Source organism: Cetorhinus maximus, chromosome 13 (assembly GCF_964194155.1).
Source record: "Cetorhinus maximus chromosome 13, sCetMax3.hap1.1, whole genome shotgun sequence".
NCBI lineage: Eukaryota > Metazoa > Chordata > Chondrichthyes > Lamniformes > Cetorhinidae > Cetorhinus > Cetorhinus maximus.
In genome coordinates, this window is record NC_135891.1 from 112568620 (window position 1) to 112579651 (window position 11032).

Sequence of the window (11032 nt, forward strand, 5' to 3'; positions counted from 1 at the left end):
AGGAGAATTTTTTTCTCTCAGAGGGTTGAGAGGCTTTGGAACTCTCTTCCTCAAAAGGCGGTGGAAGCAGAGTCTTTGAATATTTTTAAGACAGAAATAGATAGATTCTTGATTAACAAGGTGGGGGGTGAAAGGTTATCGGGGTAGGCTGGATTGTGAGGTTAAGATTACAATCAGATCAGCCACGATCTTATTGAATGGTGGAGCAGGCTCAAGGGGCCGAGTGGCCTCCTCAGGTTCCTAATTTGTATGTCGTATCAAACTTTGACTTAGCTTTGGAGCAATGTTATCAATATACGCCAGCACTGAACTGCAAACATCAGCTCCCCATTCTGATATAATGACACACAAAGCAATAATGTATGTTTCTTTAGTGTCAAGTGGTTATGCGGATGGGAGCAACAAAATGTTGGTTCTGAAAATATTAAAATTTAAAAGCATGATTAACTCATAGCCTTGAAGGCAGTCTGATTCCATAGCTACACAGTGCAATGCTGCCCCTCTGTGGTCTATAATGGCATGCCATCATCAACACATACAACTCATCAGTAATTAAATACACTTGTCAGCTCCTGCTCTGAAATGTTCCATTTTCCCCAACTCTCTCTCCCCACCTTGTTGCGTGTTACTGAGGACAGACCCCTTGGGATGAGCAACACTAAGGCTATTCTCTCACCTCTATGTTGCCTCCTGGTGTGTTTTCCTATGTTGCAGGTGCTACAGAGGGTGCAAGTTTTTGATGGTTAAGTTAAATTACAAAATTGCAAAGTAACCAATGGGCTAAATAAAGAAAAATCTTAATGCAGCCCATGGACCAAGTTAAGAGTCTGATGGGAGGAAGATAATATTAAGTGTGTACAATTTATAAACCCAATTAAAACTGAAATGTGAGGTGTCTAATTAAAGCAGAATTCATTAGCAGTTTCCCTTAAAAAGTATTAACAAAGAGCTCACTGGAAACTAGTGACACTACTCAAGGACTGGTGCTTTGGAAGATAATATTCCCCATTCATATTTTTCAAAATAAAGTGATATTTTTTTTCCATCCTCATTCCTCACAGGGGACAGGCTGCAATTTATAGTTGGTGGTAGCAAGCACAAGATTAGCATCCTAAACTGGGAGAGCATCCGGGGACACTGGGGAATTTTAGGAAGAGCTGCATTGCTCTACAGGGGATCTTGATACGTGCCGTCCAGTAGGCATTCGAACCCGCATTGGTCTAATGACAGTGCTCTTGGGGGTAGGTGGATGGGGGACTGGTCTCCTGAAGGAGGGGAGGTGGTGAGTGTCCGAAGACGGATCTAGCAGTAGAAGTTTGGAACTCTGCAAATATAGGCAGCGACAACAGTATTTCAAGGCACTGATAACCATTGAGTCAGGTTGGCTGACCGTAAGACCTGGAGGTGTAGTGGACTCAATTCCAGGTGCAACTCCATCAAATTCAGGTAAGGTGGTCACACGCAGGAAAGTAGCAGGAAGTTCATGGTTGCCTTCTGCAGTGGCCATCACCGTTTCAATTCTTAATACTTTTCTAGAGGCACTTGGGACTCTATCTCAGCCTTGACTCTTGACCAACCGGCAGCCAAGCTCTCTGGACTTGTGCAAGTGATTGGGTGCCTTTGGTCCAAGACTGCACACTTCCAGTCCAAGCAATGCATAGATTTCAAAATTTTCACCTGGTGCCTTGCCCCTCCCTATTTCTGTAAACTAGACTGGGAATCCAGAGACTCAGGGTAATGCTCCGGGGACCCGGGTTCCAATCCCGCCACAGCAGATGGTGGAATTTAAATTCCATAAAAATCTGGAATTAAAAATCTGATGACCAGATTGTCGTAAAAACCCACCTGGTTCACTAATGTCCTTTAGGGAAGGAAATCTGCCGTCCTTACCTGGTCTGGCCTACATGTGACTCCAGGCCCACAGCAATATGTGGTTGACTCTCAAATGCCCTCTGAACAAGGGCAATTAGGGATGGGCAATAAATGTTGGCCCAGCCAGCGACAACCACATCCCATGAACAAATGTTTTAAAAAACCTCTTTCATCCCCTACATTCCTCCAATTCTCACCTTCTGCACATTACTGATTTTCAGTACTCCATCTGTGGCAGCCATGTCTGTGTCCTAAACTCTGGAATTCCCTTAATCTCTCTATCTCTCTCCTCCTTAAGACAGTCCTCAAAAACTACATCATTTAGCCACCTGCCCACGTATCTCTGTCCATGGCTTGGGTCTGTCCGATTCTGCTCGATAATGCTGCTGTGAAGGACAGGTGGATGTTTTACTATGTTAAAGGCACTACAATGGCTTGTACTCAAGAATCAAGCAACCTGTGCACAGTTCTTGTGAGCTTGCAGACTTGTTTTTGTGTGTGTCACACACACCTGACTGGCCAAAAACAAAGCTTTAAAAGAAAATAAATTCAGAGCTCTAATTTTAAGTTGGAGGCCTTGAGCCTGGGGCTAAATTTCTGAGCAGGCCAAATCACAGGCATCAGTCACTGAGGAATACTCGACTCCAAATAACTCCTAAAAAAAAATGCCGCAGGAGCAGATCACCTCATTTATAATCTACTGAAATCCTCGAGCTAAACTTGGTCTGTCACCACAGTGACATCACTTCACCGCAACTCACGGGCAGACAGTGCAACAGCGTCCCATTCCACGCAAATGCTGTTGACAGTAACAGCTGTAAATTCTTGCTTCTTCCAGGAGGAGGCACTTATAATCTCTTGGCCTGTTCAACGTGGCTAATTGCCAACAAGGTCACACCAGATTTGACGAGTTCAATTTAAACATGTGCAGTGACAGCATTAAGCCAGTTAGGAAGCCCATCAGAAATCAGCATTAAAACAGTAGTCAGTGCCTTGCTTCTATTTAAATAAATGTATTAGTCATGGTTGAACAACTCAGGCTACCCGAGCATATTATTTACATTTCACAGCAGATATTTTTGTGCATTAGTTGGCCTATGTTTATAATATGTTCCCTTTTCAATCATACCCAAAAACATAGGGATATAAAGAGAAAGATTAATTTTAGTCAAGAGGGGCTGAAATCATAAGGATTTTTTCATCACATTAGCAGCAAACATGTTTGAATAAAGTTCCTTTGTCTGCCATTTTGACACAGATCACAACCCAGAAGTCCCACATTAGACGGAGCTCAAGAAATCAATGTGTCTCATCACCACTTGTTTTTCAAACACAATTTCAGCCTGAAAGGTGTCATTCAATTCAACTCAATACAAGATGTGGAAGTTTTGAAAGTGTAGGAAAAGATGCATTTCAGTGTCCTACGGATGTGTAGGTGTAGTGTTACAATTATGAGGTTTATAAGATTGTTAAATTTAAAGACACAGTCTCAAAGCAAAGTAAAATGAAGGGGGTCATGTGACCTGTTCTGAAGTCTGCCTGGGTAGTTTGATTGTTGAAGAACAAAGGAAGGCTGAAAATGTTTTTTTTTTAAACTGGGAAGAAGGTGCAAGACAATGGCAGCAGCCTCTGTGTTAACAGTGGAGACTGAGATCTCCAAAGTCCCAGACAAGTGTTGAGAATGTCAGGTTGTGCCTTAAACTGCCTATTTTGTTCCCAGATGAAAGAGAGTTGGGCTCTCAAGGATAGATAATGAGCATTTCAACCTAGATACAAGGCTCATGTGACTCACATTACCATGAGGAGGCCATTGTAAAGATCAGGTCACAGGCTGTCTTAGAATATCACTGAATATCACAAAGTTTTTTGAGGCTGGATCCGGGAGACAGCTCACCATGCTGGAGGGAGAGTCTCCAGGAAAAGAAAACTTGCAGGTTAACAGGCTGAAAAAAAAACAGGAATAAACCCATGGGAGCTAAGAATCACTTCAGATTAGTTCTGAGAAAATTGAATGTCTTCGTAAAAGACAGTGTAAAGTATACCTGTGAAGTGTTTTTTTCAGTTGAGTTAAGAATAAAAGGGGAATATGCCATTCTATGGTTCAAAGTATAAGTTGCCAACAAAGATAGTGTTTAGCGAGCAGTGTTTTTAGTCATTTGTTACAGTAGACAACTTAAAATGTGAAATCTTAACTGGATGTTCGAATTTCTCTAAAAAGTTATCGGTCTCTCGTGGGGATCGTAACAATAGGAAAGAAAAGCAAGTGAGATCAAGTTTCCCAGGATCTTGTCCAAAAAGGGAATTCCCTATCACATTTTGAAGGGTTCAAAGCTGAAATGTCCTAGTGCTAAACTCTAAATGCATTTGACCAAAGGAAGCAGCAAAGTGCTAATAGCTGATATCCCAATAAGAATCTGAATACAGGCATCAAAAACACCTCAGCACTGGAAATCTGAACTGCAAACAGAAAATACTCAGGTGAGGAAACATCTAAGAAAGAGGGTCCTTTTTTTGTGTGTCAGAAAAACACTCCCAGTTCTGGAGCAGAGGCTTCCAATTAAAACAGGAACTTGCATTCCCTCTCAGACATTGACTGGCTGGTCCCCAGTGTAATTACTATCATTTTGTGCTTTTTTTTCCTCTATGTTAAGGATGCTAGTAAAATGGCCTGCAGAAGTTCAAGGTGGTGGCTCACCACCGCCCTCTTAAGGGCAATTAGGGATGGGATTTAAATGCTGGCCTAGCCAGCGATGCCCACATCCCATGAAATATTTTGAAAACTGAATCCACCTTGAATACAAGGTGCATTCAAGTAACCAGTATGTTTTCAGATAGAAACTGAAATCTGCTCTCCTTAAGAGATAACGAGAGCATGAGATTGAGCAAGAGAGTGAAAGATATCAGGCTTGAGCACAAGTAAGAAAGAGAGCAACCGAGAGCGAGAGATAGCTCTCACGTTCTCGTGAGTAGACAGCAACAAGAAACATGACTGCACGCGCCCAGTGTAGCATCACATTAAAAATATAAAGGAAGCACCAGCAGGCAGGTTGTTGTGATAAGAGCTGCAGCAGGTGAATTCTAAACTGCACGAGGAAAAGGACAGGTTGCATACACGCTCCTACAAACCCTCAGGGGCAATCTGATGAGCTATCATCAGGCTGCTGGTGTCAACAGGGGGACTTGTCCAGTAATGGCATTTCTGTACGTGGCGAGTATAAATCATTTCAAAGAGTGACCTGGTCACGTCTCTAACACGGACGAGGGAGGGTGGGGTGGGAGGAGCCCTGTAACCTATCATGAATTCTTTGCTCCCAGTCAGGAAATGTCCATCTCCCAGAGGAGGCTCAAACAAAACAAGGTAAGCTGTAGGAAACAGACTATTCTCCGCTCAAAGACACAGAGATGAGGGAGTCGGGGAGTAATTTGCCTCAGCTGACTGTAGCCAGTCATCCACCCCTGCAGTTTCCCCACCACTGCTATCCACTCACCCAACCGTTTCTTGGACTTGGCCCATAGCCTTGAACATTATGATGTGCCAAGTGCTGGTAAATGGGATTAGGTAAGTAGGTCAGGTGTTTCTCACGTGGCGGTGCAGACTTGATGGGCTGAAGGGCCTCTTCTGCACTGTGAGATTCTGACTGCAGCTCCACTTACTTACCCACAATTTCATGCCACTCATCGACTACATCGTAAAGACCTTGAGTCACGTTAAAGTCCTGAAAGTGTTGTGCACCAGTTTTAAGCTGCGGCTCCTTGTCTCTCTGTCATGGTTTCGCTGGAAGCAGTGATCTGGATTTCGCTTCTCCATACCAGTTACAATCTAACAGGAGGCCCGTTCTTTTTGTAGTTTACTAGGAATGTTTTCAGATATTGTGGCAGTAAGCCGATTAAGACATCATTGTTGCAGATCGAAGCCTCATTAAGTAGTCGATTGCTACCTTTGCTGCCATTTATATGGATTTTTATGGGACGTGGGTGTCGCTGGCTAGGCCAGCATTTATTGCCCATCCCCAATTGTCCTAGTGAACTGAGTGGCTCGCTAGGCCATTTCAGAGGCCATTTAAGAATCAACCACATTGATGTGGTTCTGGAGTCACATGTAGGCCAGACCAGGTAAGGGTGGCAGATTTCCTTCCCTAAAGGACATTAGCGACCCAGATGGGTTTTTACGACAATCGACAATGGTTTCATGATCATCATTAGACTCTTAATTCCAGATTTTTTTTTTTGGAAGAGGAGGGTGTACAGCCATAGTGAAAAAATAATCTACTTTTCCAAATAAAAAGAGGGACTAACTTATGAAATGAAATCTTAGGCATCAATGGCAGGTAGCATCTCCTCACTAATAAAGCCTTCCTGTAATGCCATTGGTGAGAGCATGTCCTGTATCCCAGAATACCTCCAAATGCAATGAAGAGAGGGAGGGAAAGAAATTACTTTGGACCAGTGAGCTAACTTGGAGCAAGGACCCATCCGATCCTCGCACAGGATGGTGCTTGCTGGTTGGTAGAGCACCAAATCCACAAGGAGCTGGCCGGTATTTGGGCCTTTTGTTCCTTTGTCTCATATATAATGTAGGAATACCTTGGATAAACACTAGCGCAAACATTCTTTCCCTTTTAAATAATTTACAAGTTATTGCTGGACGAATGAGGGTGAATGAACCTGCACCCAAGAGAGCAGATAGGACTTTGGACCCCATGGGTTGTGGATCCTCTCTGCTGTTGATCAGTGGATTCTAGCTTTGTTTCTATCCTTTAGCACCAATATGCCTGAGGGAGAGAGGACTTCCAGAAACTGGGTCTGTACACGTCCTACATGGCAGGGTAGATGGACTAAGATGTGATTGTGATGAATGACAGGGCGGTCTTAAGGGGCTGAATAACCTACTCCTGTTTCTATTAAAATATGACTGAGGTACCCCAGTGTCCCAGTGGAAAATTAACCCCCCAATTTACAACATCTGAAGCGTAAAGCTTTTGTGATGCTAGTAGTGGAAAGAACTCGTACATAGTTTGTAAAGTTGCCTTCCAATCTAGTACAAATTCCAAATAAGTGAACAAAATAGAAACGCTGGAAATCAGAAACAAAAGGTTTGGAGACAGTCAGCAGGTGAGGCACATCACTCGAGAAAAGGGATGCCACTGGATGTTTCGAGTATAAACTCTTCCTTAGAACTGAGGGTATTTATTACATAAAAATAGTTTGTTTCGATTCTGATTTCCTGCCACCAGAATTAAGGTCAGTTTGAAATCCTCACTGCTCTTTACAGTTATGTTGTTTGATTCCTAATGTCAGCTTTCCGGAAAAGAGATACCTATTGCAGAACAGACAGGCTGGCGGGGAGAGACAGACAAACCTAGAGGTGAAAGTCATTTACTTTCCAAACGTACTCTACATCTTAGACCCCAATCCTTATTGATAATCCACACCCATTTAAATAGATTCATCCCACAAATAATTAAACTGTACAAGGCCCAGCTATTTTTTTTCTGCAGATCCTTCTTGACTCTAGTGCTTTAATCAGGGTGTCTTGGTGTGAAACACTGGTGAGGCAAAGGAGCAGCAGCACACGAGCCTCCGAAGCAAAGCTGATTCTGCAGAAAACCAGGCTCACTCTCACCCATCCAAAATATCAGCTCTTCAACAAAAACACTATCGAAACACGGATAACTTAAAACATGATGGCCCACTGAGGCATCATATGGAGTACTCCACTCATCTGAGATCGCTTCACCCCCAGACCACAATGCATTCTTATGATGTGACGTTTGCTCTCAGCTTGGTGAACTATTCATTCTACCGTGTGGAATGAGGAAAAACCGCATTGATGCCAAAGAAAGGACAAGCCCACGGTGTTACCATGCAGGCTAGTGCCCTCAATAAATTGTTGAGATATTCATTCACCGTGTCGCTAATTTTCTTCCCACTTCTCACTGAAGGGATGACATGTACTGGTCCACATGCATTCACCTGTACTCATCCCAGGTGACCATTCTTCCTGTGGTTTTCTAGAAAGGAACTTCATCAACAAGCTAAAACAATCATTGGTGCGGAGGACAGGAAGTCATAGTCCTCACCCAATGAACGCACAGGGCACTTCTCAGCAGGAATGAATAGGGGTCCGTCAAGGGCAGGAGCCTCTCACTGGACCATATAGACACACCAGCTGAGATCAGCTAACTCATGCAGCTGTGTAGAACATGAGGCACCACTTAAATCCAAAGGTTCTTGCTCTTTAAGGGCGTTCAGGTTTACCCTGGAGGAAGATTTCACACACTAGATCAAAAATAAACCAAAAAACACATGGTTTACATTGGCTTCCGTTATATTCTCCAAAATGCAGCATTAGGCATTTCAAAAATTAACAGGCAGACACGGGATCAGAAACAGATATTTTCTGTGGGCCCAAAACTAAACCAGCTACGATACTCTGAGGAGGAAGTGGTAATGTAGCATAAAGTAATCCATCACAGAGTGATTCATGCTTCTATCAAGTACTCGAATTTTATTTTATTTTTCTCTCAGTCAGTACAAGGACATAAAATAATCCGTAAATTTTTAAGACAGACTTTCTCTCGGTGCGAATGCTTAGCTGCAACCTTGTTGCCTCAGTGTTATTTGCTGATTTTACACGACTCAGCCAATCTCAAAACAAGGTTAGAATGTACCATCTCGGATCAAGTGCTGCTCTTTAGTAAACAAGCACATAAACTGAAGAGTAATCTGGCATGTATTTGTCCAGTCTGCTCCTTACCTTAGTGTGCCAACTTTCACCAGGATATGGCTGATATGATGCCTTGGCCAAGGTGGAAGACTTGCTCCATTCGCCATCTACTGTGGCATAAAAAGTGAACGCGCTTACCATGTTACTCCACGTGTGCAGAACTATTCTACTCTTTTGCCCCAATCCATCCCCTCCAAGTGACCATCCTTATTACAAAAGATTTAGATGGTGTATACAGGCATCCTATTCAACTACAGAAGGCATGACAGCTACGCTCATTCCAGCACAGTTCATGGGTTTTATATCGAGAGGGAATATTGGCTAAGTTTTCCCCACCATTTCTTCTGCCCAGAGCTGTATGAGTCCGATTGCTGTCCCAGTTAACTGCTAAATCTAATACACTATGCCATGGACATACCCCAAGAATTGTGGAAAGGCTTGACACCCCAAATTGAGTGATTGGTCTTAAAATTAAAATGGACTTAAACTAATATTCTTCTGTCAGATTACAGGTACAAGGTACAATCAGAGGACTCAAATTAAAGTTATTTCCCCATCCAAAAGAAACATCTGACATTTACAAAATAAAACTTGGAAGAAAAACTGGCATTGAGGTTACACAGTTTGCTTGTGTTATTCAGCAAGGTCACTGACCTGTGACTGGCTCAACAACACAATACAAGTAAAACTGAATGCTGGAAGCCAGAGATAGCAGAAAAAGCTAGAAATGCACAGCAGGCCAATTGGCATCAGAGAAGAGACCACAGGGAGGCCAACATATCCTCCATATGCTGACTGACCTGCCATGCAGCTCCATTAATGAGGACAATGAGCTGCAGAACGGGTTATGTGAGTGATGGCAACCTGCAGAGAACTAAACAAAAAAAAAATCTGCCTTCCTAATCGGACAGATGTGGGCCCAGCCGCAATGTGGACTAATTCACCTTGGCTGTCCAATCCATTTATAGGAATTCCTTTATCCTCTATTTTAGCAAAGGATCAAACTCAGTTACGTCAATAAGGTCAAAGCTATCACTAAAGCGGCAGGAAAAAGCACTGGGAACTGGACATGTTAAAACTATTTTGTACCTTTTTGACCCCTAGGTATAAACCCAGTTCAGAGGCATGTGAGACTGCAAGTTTCCTTCGTCTGCTGGCTGTAAAGGATCCTGGGCAAAATGAACTAGGGCTGTCTCAATCCAGTTCCTAGTGAATGTAACAGGCCTACCACACACACAAAATGTCCTTCATTTGGCAATGAAAGGGGATCTGGGTGAGAGGGGTGGGGTCAGAGAATTGGCTAGTATGGGAAATGGGAACAACACTATCAGCCCGGTGAGGTAAGGGTCTGCATTCCTCTAGATTGGGGGCAGATTAAAGGGTGCTTTACTGTGCATCTGGCTGTGGCCTTCTGAACCTACAAGTGCTTGATGACAACACCGGATGCTTGAAAAGGGAAGAGTTCCATCCTCAGGACTAACATATACCTCACCTTGGAGAGCAGAAATAAAGAGAAAATTAAAACTTCAATTCATTTTGACAAACAATAATTATGAGGCTTTGGTCTCAATATTCTGAAAGAAATAATGCTTCCCCCCATTAAACCCCCACCCATCATGGCTTCTTTCTGCACAATATGACCTTATGTTGTATTTATCATCTTGACCTCGGAAACCGCGACTTGAGCCAACAGCTACAGCTACCCATTCACATGGCACAGTTTTCTGTGAAATAGACTGAAAGTAGTATCCTTTTCCTCAACCTATACATTGAGTGGGAGGTAAAGGCAGCATTTTTGGTCCGAATTCATTTCTTCCTCCCAAAGGTTTTACATCAAACGTCCTGCAACACAAAACAATCAGACCCGGACCCTAAAATTGAGCAGAGATAGATTACATACAAACTCATTTTGGCTATTGTGTAAAATGCAAAGTAAAATCTGCTCTTTGGTACTGCTTTCACCATGCATGCATTATTATAACTCCGACATTAGTTTTGAAATTTAGTTAACTTGGCCAAAGTCATGAGCTTTCCTTTATCTTTAAACGAGAAAGAATAACATTGTCACCTAATTCACTGGGAGAGATGTGTGCTTTCTCGCTTGCCCTCTCCTCTACCCCCTTCGAATTATTCTGTACAGTCATGCTCCCCTTCTCCCCAGCGGCCGCTGGTCCCCTCCTGTTCTCCCACTACAGTGCCCCCAGTAGGTTTAAACACCTCTTTTGTTGGCACAGGACTTTGCACGACAAATCCCACTGATTTCTTCCCTCAGTAGCAGTTCCTGCTGATTACTGTGATGTTCCATAAAGTCCTAGGGGAGCAAAATGGGCAGTTCCTCAAGGATCGGAGAGATCAGCCACTTGTCCTATCTGGGACTGTAATCTTGGAGGCGCTCTAGGCAAACATATTAATCATAACTCTGAAGAATGGCTT